Genomic DNA, 7,877 nt, shown 5'->3' with positions numbered 1-7,877 from the left:
TCATTTATTTTTGTTTTGTTGGAGTCAAAAACTAGGTATCCATTTTCTTCATTTCCCATTTGAATCCTGTATTAATTTATTTTGGGGGGGAGAGTGTTTCTATCCCCTTTTCTTCTTCCCATCATTCCACTTGTACTGTGCAACTATGTTCTTGATAGGCTAGTTGGTGGTTTTAGTCACCTGTTTTCTTTCCCTTGATTTAATTTTTATTTTGTGGCTGTCTTGGGTTTTTAGCTAGGTTGGTGTGCTATTTCTGTTCCTAGTCTGGGTGTAATTTAGTAATAACTAATTCACAGGTTTAATACCCGGCCAGTAGTTTTTATGTTATATAGAAGACCCCTTAGTGGTAATATATATAAGCACTAGGATTTGTGGAGTTAACATTTGTAATGCTAGCTATAGAAATTTGGGGATTTGGATAGGGTGGCACTACAGGAGGAGGTGGGAAGTAGGGTGGATGAGTGGTGGAATCAGTGAGGGGCTGCTGGTTTTTATGGTCCTTGTGTGTGTTTGGGTGTATTTCTGTTGTAGTAGATGGTGCTTGTGTTAGGGATAGCAGGGGTTTGGGCTGATTGGTCAGCGGGATGAGTATGTAGGTGGGAGGGGTAGTCTGGTGACAGGTTGGCAGGGGAAGGTGAGGGCAGGGGGAGAGAGTGGGTGAGAAGGGGCAGAATGAGTTGTTGGGGAGGGGAGCAATGGATTTTAGCACAGGAGAAGGAAGGAGAGTGAAGGGGGTAAGAGTAAGGATGAGAAGATGATGGTGGTAAAGTTGATAGTATAGAAAGAAAAAAGATAATAGGAATAGAAATAAAAATAGAAAATCCACAATAACAAAACAAACAAACAAAAAACTAAAAAAAATCAGCAGGAAAAAATGAACAAACAAAAATAAATAAATCATAAAAATAAATTAAAAAAAAGAAAAACACCAGGTTCAGAAACAATAGTGTTTCAGTCTTAGTTTAAGTTCTGGAGTTACTCCTCTGGAATCCAGTTCTGGTATTGGCATATAAGCAGAAGCTCTGATGTGGTCTCACTCTGATGTGGCTTGTAAGTAGTGTTTTGTTCTTCTGTCTACCAATTTAATTGAAATTGTGAGGTGAGGTAGCTTTTTCAGATCATGCAGGGTGGTCAGAACTATTGATTTCCCCAGCTGATTGTTGTGTTACCCTTTAGCTGCAGCTGCTTGGTCAGCTCCTCCCCCAGTGAGGTGGGGCAGTTTAAGTTTGCATGCTGTCCTCAGGTTCAGGAGATGAGTTCTGTAGTGCACGAGTTGCCCTGCTTTGGAGATGGCTTTTCACTGTGCTTGTTTCCTGGGGTTTCTGCACAGGGAGTTTATTTCTTTGCCCCATCCCCTTTCTCTGGGGTAGGTTCAGTGTTCCATCAGCCCCCTCTGCTGTCAGTGTGTTATGATGGTTTGCTGTTTGTTTTTCAGTTTTGTAGGGCAATTTGGCTTTGAGTGCTGCTCACTGGGTCAGGAGATGAGTTTTGTGATCCACTACCTGCCCTGCTTTGGGGAGTGGCTTATCACCTGCTTGCTTTCCACCTCTCTTCCTTTCCAGTTTTTGTTTACTGGTAGTTTGCACTGCTATTAGCTGAGATTGCCACTCCCCCTTTCTGTGGTGCACTTTCAGCCTTCCCGCTCCCTCTGCTGTTGTGCTAGATTACAGTTCACTATTTGTTATTCAGTTTTCTTAGGGGGGTCAGTCTGCTCAGGGGCTGTGCTGGTTTATCTCAGGGGTGGTTGGGGGAATTCTGCCTGAAGCATGGTGCTCACCTGTTTGGTCTGTTGAATGTCCTGCAGGGAGGTTTATAACTGGTGGCAGCAGCTGTGGTGGTGGTGGCAGCCCCCAAATTTTCTCAGTGTAACATGTTGTGGGGAAGCTTTCCCTGGTCTAGGAGTTCAGGGTGTCGAAGGTTTGATTCTTGTTGGAGCTTTATTTCCACTTGATGGAGGAAGAGAAGAGAAGGAAAGGGAAAAAAAAGAGGAAAGAAAAGGAAAAAAACATTGCCATGGGGAAAGAGGGTTTCCCTGGGGCTGGACCCACCTTGCTGGCTGCGTGCGCAGTGGGTCGCAGCTGTTAGGTTCAACTAAAGGCTGATTTCTGGGTCAGTCTTTGAATTTTTTCCTGTACCTAGTGTGATGGTGGTTATTATTTTGGGATTATTATAGAGGCAGTCAGAGTTACCCAGGTGTGGCTCCAACATCTCAGGGAGGTTTTGGAGTCAAGGAGGTTAGGCTTTCTGTTTCTGTACCCTAATTGCTATCTTGGATACTCCCTCCTATTTCTTAAATTCTTCTGTCTCCTGTATTTCCTGTTCATACATCAGCCCTATGATTTGTTTGTAATATGGATTCTCCAGCTTTCTTATTCTTTTTTGCCTCTCCAACTTCTTGGTCTTTTCACACTACTTTCTTTTGCAGAGATTTCCTCACATTATTTTCAATTTTCTTACCAAATTTTAAATTTCAGCTGTCATATTTTTACTTTCTCAAAATTTTTCAGTTCCTTGAACATTTCATTTGTGTAATGTTGTATTAGTTATCTTCATATAACTGTAACAAAATACCTGCACAGGTATAAAGTAAAGAGAAGTTTTCATTGGCCCATAGTTCGGCAGATTCAAGTCTGAGATCAAGTGGCTCCATTGGCTTGGGCCTCTGTCAGGGGCAGCACATCATGGCAGGAGCACACATCAGAGTGAATGCTCACATCTTGAGCCAGGAAGCAGAGAGAGACTGAGAGACCAGGGTCCTACAATGCCCTTTGAGGCCAAATCCCCAGTGACCTATGAAACTCTCAGTAGGCCCTACTTCTTACATGTCCACAGCACCTCACAATAGAACCATCCTATGGACCAAGCCTTTAGCACATGGACCAATTGAGGAGGCACCATCCATATTCAAACCACAGGAAACACTCTCTTCTTGTTTTATGTATGCAAGACCACCTCTTATCTTTCTGAGTTCATTTTTCTTTTCTCCTTCTGTCTGAGCAGCCTGGCATCCTATTCTTGCTTTGTCCCTGTCATTGCTGTGAGATACTCACTCTTTCTGAGCATATTGTCCACTACTCTTCAGTGGAAGACTGGGTCCCTAAGGGCTCCATGGAAACTGTGGGTCACCAATGGTTTCTACTGTGGGATGGTAAGGTTAGCGATTTCCTTCAGAGCCCTCAGGATCAATATCATCTCTTAGTGAGTTTCCACAGAAAATTCACTTCTCATCTCCTGCTTGGAAGGTCTGTGACTGGTTGCCAGGGACTAAAATAGGAAGGAGATTTGCGTTTTCAACATTGAACCAGTCTGTTTGCTATTGCTACAGTGAAATACCTGATGATGGGTAATTTATAAAGAAGAGAATTTTTGTGTAGCTCACAGATTTGGAGGTTTAAAACATGACACCAACATTTGCCCTGACTCTTGTGAGGGCACCCTTGGCTGTGTCACTCATGACTCAAGCACATACGAAAGGAGGAAGAAACACAGCAAGCCAGAGAGAGATTCAAGGGTCAGGTACAATTTTGTATAACAACTGACTCTGGAGGGAGCTAAATAAGCTCCTTTCCACTGGCAGTGTCCTCAATAACCTAGTTATCTTGTACTAGGTTCCACCTCTTAAAAGTTCCACTACCTCTCAGGATTGCCACAATGAGGAGCAAGATTCCAGCACATTATTGTGATCCCTTGGGGTACATACTCAAGTCATATCCCAATCAGTGCACATGTGTACTTGTAAACTATCTCATACTATTTTGTCTTCCATACCCTTCCTCTAGCTGTCCTTGGTGCTCCAAGCTCAGACAGCCTCAGGTAACTCTCCCCCAGAGAATAGAGCTCCAGCTCTCCCCTCGACTTCTGTGTGTCTTTGTGGACCCACTCACAGTCATTTCTGGAGAGATGCAGAGGCCATGGAGTCAAAGGCACATGGGCAGTCCAATGCTAAGGCCAGGCTGCCTCACTTACCTTGGGTCAAAACTTGAGAAGGAAGCAAAAATTCAGTCATGAAGACAAATAATACATAATGTTTTAATAAACCAAACTAGATGCAAAAATCCATGATAATCAAAATATCACAATTTAACATAAAGACAGCATGGACTGGATGTGTGTGACTGATTTTTCCTTTTGCCTCATGTTCTGTATGGCACTGGTTCAATCTGTTACCTGTAACCAGAAGTGCTGACAATATTGGCAGTATTTTAATGACCGTATCAGTCTGTAAAGTCATAAGAGGCTACAGGTTATATTTTCAGTAGTCTAACATGCAGTTACTAGAAAACCAAGAAATGAAGGCTCACTGTAATTTGGCTTTGAGCACTTTTGACAGAATGTTGAACTAAATTGTGTATGGTAGAGTGACATGTCCAGCATCAATGGACACAACTAGTGTCTTACAAGTAATATTTCTTGCCTCATAATGAGCACTTCTTTGAGTGACTTTAGCAAGTTAAGCCACATCTGCACATGTTGGCAAGACAAAGGAGTAAGATCTGTCATTGGTGTTTTTAAATCCATAGGGACATTTGGAGTATATCCCCAGAATTAGTCAAAAGTTAGACAGCCTCCACTCCAAGAAGAAAGACAACATAAGCTCATGTTATTTTTTTTTTCAGTTTAAAATAATTGAATTTATCACTTTAGAGAAGAAAATGGATTTATTGATTTGAATATAGTGTTTATTATTAATAGTTGTAAAAATAATGTTTTTTTCCCATGACACTTTCCTACTTGTATACTATGCACTTCAATGATATAGAGGTACCCCTATCCTCTGTCTTCTCTTCCTCTCCCTCCTGCTGGTCCCCCTTTCCCTCAAATTGTACCCCTCCTACTTTTATGGGTTTTTTAAAAAATCAATATTCCACATGTGAGAAAAAACATGCCATGTTTGTTTTTCTGATTCTGGATTTTCTACCAGGATTTATGTCAGCAATTTCTTCCCAATGTCCCAAACTTAGCAGTTTAATATCATCCACTCCAAGCTGAACCTGGTCACCTCAGCTTTCATTTGGAAATTGCTGTGCAAATCCAAACCCTGCTTCTCCTTCACCTGACCTTGAGGCCATTTGATCGCACATTTCTGGATCATGTTAAGTGGTGAGCTACAACTGAATCTGCAATATCATAAGAAAAGTTCGGGAACCCCCTATTATCTGACATTTTCCAGTAATTACCTGATTCTTCTAGAAAAATTACATCCTCCTGCAAATCAATTGTGCTTCAGTCTTCTCTGCATGGTGGCTACATTCCTGGACACTGATTCATTGATGTCACTCTGAATACTGTTTCAAAAGCCCCTCTCTGCAGCTCCCTGCTTTACACTCCAACTAAGTAGGTCACATTCAAAAGCAGGAGTGGTGTTCCCATGGGGATGTTGTAAGGTAAGCTCAAGTTTCCACCTGTACTTTGAGACCCAGGAGGAGAGAAGCTCTCAAATTTCAAGGTAATATGAGTCTTCTTTAGAAATACGTTGTGCTACTAAGTGGGTCTCTTGAAAAAAATGTGGGGGCACGTGGCTGGCAGTTCTGTGTTTTGTGACAGAGCTGGTAACCTACTTTTGATCAGTTCTCAAAATGAAGGGAGTATGTTGAGTGTATGAGTATGTGTGAATGATGTGTGTGTGTGTGTGTGAGAGAGAGAGAGAGAGAGAGAGAGAGGGAGAGAGGGAGAGAGGGAGAGAGGGAGAGAGGGAGAGAGAGAACGTGTTTCTCCCCAGCAGCAGATTTTATTTGTAAGGTGCCAGGTAAGAATAAGGTCTCGTTATAAAGAGAAGCATTACCTCACAGCTCAGAGACACTAATGAGACCACACCTGCAGTACTTTGTTCTGTTTCTGAAAGCTTAGTTACAGAATGATGAGGGGACTGGAGACATGCCAGGAGAACAGAAAACAATACAAATGCAGAAAAGGAAAGTCATCAGAATGTGACACAGCATCTCAAGAAAGCAACTATCCCCATCCTCCACCATAGCCACTCATTTAGTGAGAGTCTAAGAGTTAAGAGAATTCAAAAGAGGCAGATTGTTCCCTCAGGACCCTTACCATACAGAAAGCACAAGGTCAGGTGGCTGTGATAAGCAGTTACACCTTGTTTTATTGTGTTTCCTGCAGGTTGTGTCTTTTACAAATTGAAAGTTTGTAGCCACCCTGCATAGAGCAAGTCTCTGCATCATTTTCAACATCACATGCACACTTCATTTCTCTGTGTCACATTGGGTATTTTCAAACTATGGTGCATGTTGGTTTTTTAGACACAAAGCTTCTACATACTTAGCAGACTGCAGTGTAATGTGAACTTAACTTTTATGTGAACTGGGAAACCAAAAATTCCCATGAGTCACTGTATTGCACTGCTTGCTTTCGGCAGTGGTCTGGAACTGAGCCCATGCTGCCTCCGAGGTCTGCCTGTGCAGGCAGCTCGAACCTTCCAGCCATGGTGTGTTGCTTCATCAGAAATAGTGATTTCTTTCTGGAGCTTCTGCTGTATAAATACGGCATCATCAAGTTAGATAAACAGGTATTAAACAAGCAAGCACTCTCCTACTTTGTATCAACAAAAATTTTAATTGAAATGTAAAACAAAGTCTGATATAAAGTAGACATCCAATGATCAGTCACCTGGAAGAGGGACAGAGAACTGCAAGATTCTGAAGAGGGTGAAAAGCTGGAAACAGAGCACTCGGCCTTGTTCTGTAATTCAGAAGCAGTTGCAGACTGAGTCATGGCTTGGAAATGGCACACAGTGACCATTGAAATATGTTACTTTGTGCTAGCCAAGAAAATAAAGGAAGTAGCTTGGGGCAATAAAATTGTGTTTCCTCAACTGTGCTGTGCTAGATGGTTCCATTAGAGTCCTCTGGCTGATGGAACAAATTCACATAAACTAAGTGGCTTGAAAAGAAACAACACAAGTTTACCTTGCATCCTTGTAGGTTAGAAGTTCCTCAGGGGTCTCAGTGAGTTAAAACCAAGGTGCTGGGAGGACATAATTCTTTCCGAGGCTTTAGGGGAGGACATGTCTCTTGTCTTTTCTAGCTTCTTATAGGCACCCACATTTCTTGACTCACGGCCCCTCTTTTTTTTTCTAAAGTCAGCAATGCTGGATTGTGTCTTTCTAGCATCTCATCCTTCTGACCTAATCTCTGCCTCTTTCTTCCACTTTTGAAGACCCTGGGATGACACTGAGTTCACCCAGACAGACCAGCATAACCTTTTTATTTTAAGGTCTATTGATTAACAACCTTAATTGCTCTTGGTCATATATTCAATTGTACCTCCCTTAAAAATGGTATGTTGAACTCCTTACCCCCAGTACATCAGAATGTGACCTTTTAAGAAGTAGGGTCATTTGCAGATGTCATTAGATAAGATGAGCTCATGTTAGAGTAGGGTGAGCCAATACAGCTGCTACCCTCATCAGACACAGCCGTGTGAAGGCCCCCACCTACCAGGAGAATGCCATGTGGAGACAGAGTAGAGACTGGAGACAGGCATCTACAAGCCAAGAAGGGCCTGGAACTACCGGAAGTTAGAAGAGTTGAGGAAGGATCTGCTGAGAGGCTTCAGAGGGACTGTGGACCCATGTATACTTTGGTGTCAGACTTCCAGCCTCTCCACACTGCTGCACTGGATGAAGGGGACTAAGTGGCCACTACACACATGGGGGGTGGCCTCAGCACCTTGACTTCTTGGAGCTCCACTGTCAAGGAGACAGACTGGACCTGCCAGCTCCACTCAGGCCTGGGAAGGATGGGGCAGGAAGGAAGACAGGAAGAAGGAAGACAGACTAGGTCAGGAGTTCCAGGGTCTCTCCCCTCACCTCCAGAAGCCAAAGCACCAACAGACTTCATACAAGTTTCCATAAAACCCAGAGC

Source organism: Castor canadensis, chromosome 12 (assembly GCF_047511655.1).
Source record: "Castor canadensis chromosome 12, mCasCan1.hap1v2, whole genome shotgun sequence".
NCBI classification, from domain to species: Eukaryota; Metazoa; Chordata; class Mammalia; order Rodentia; family Castoridae; genus Castor; species Castor canadensis.
This window is presented reverse-complemented; position numbering follows the sequence as displayed.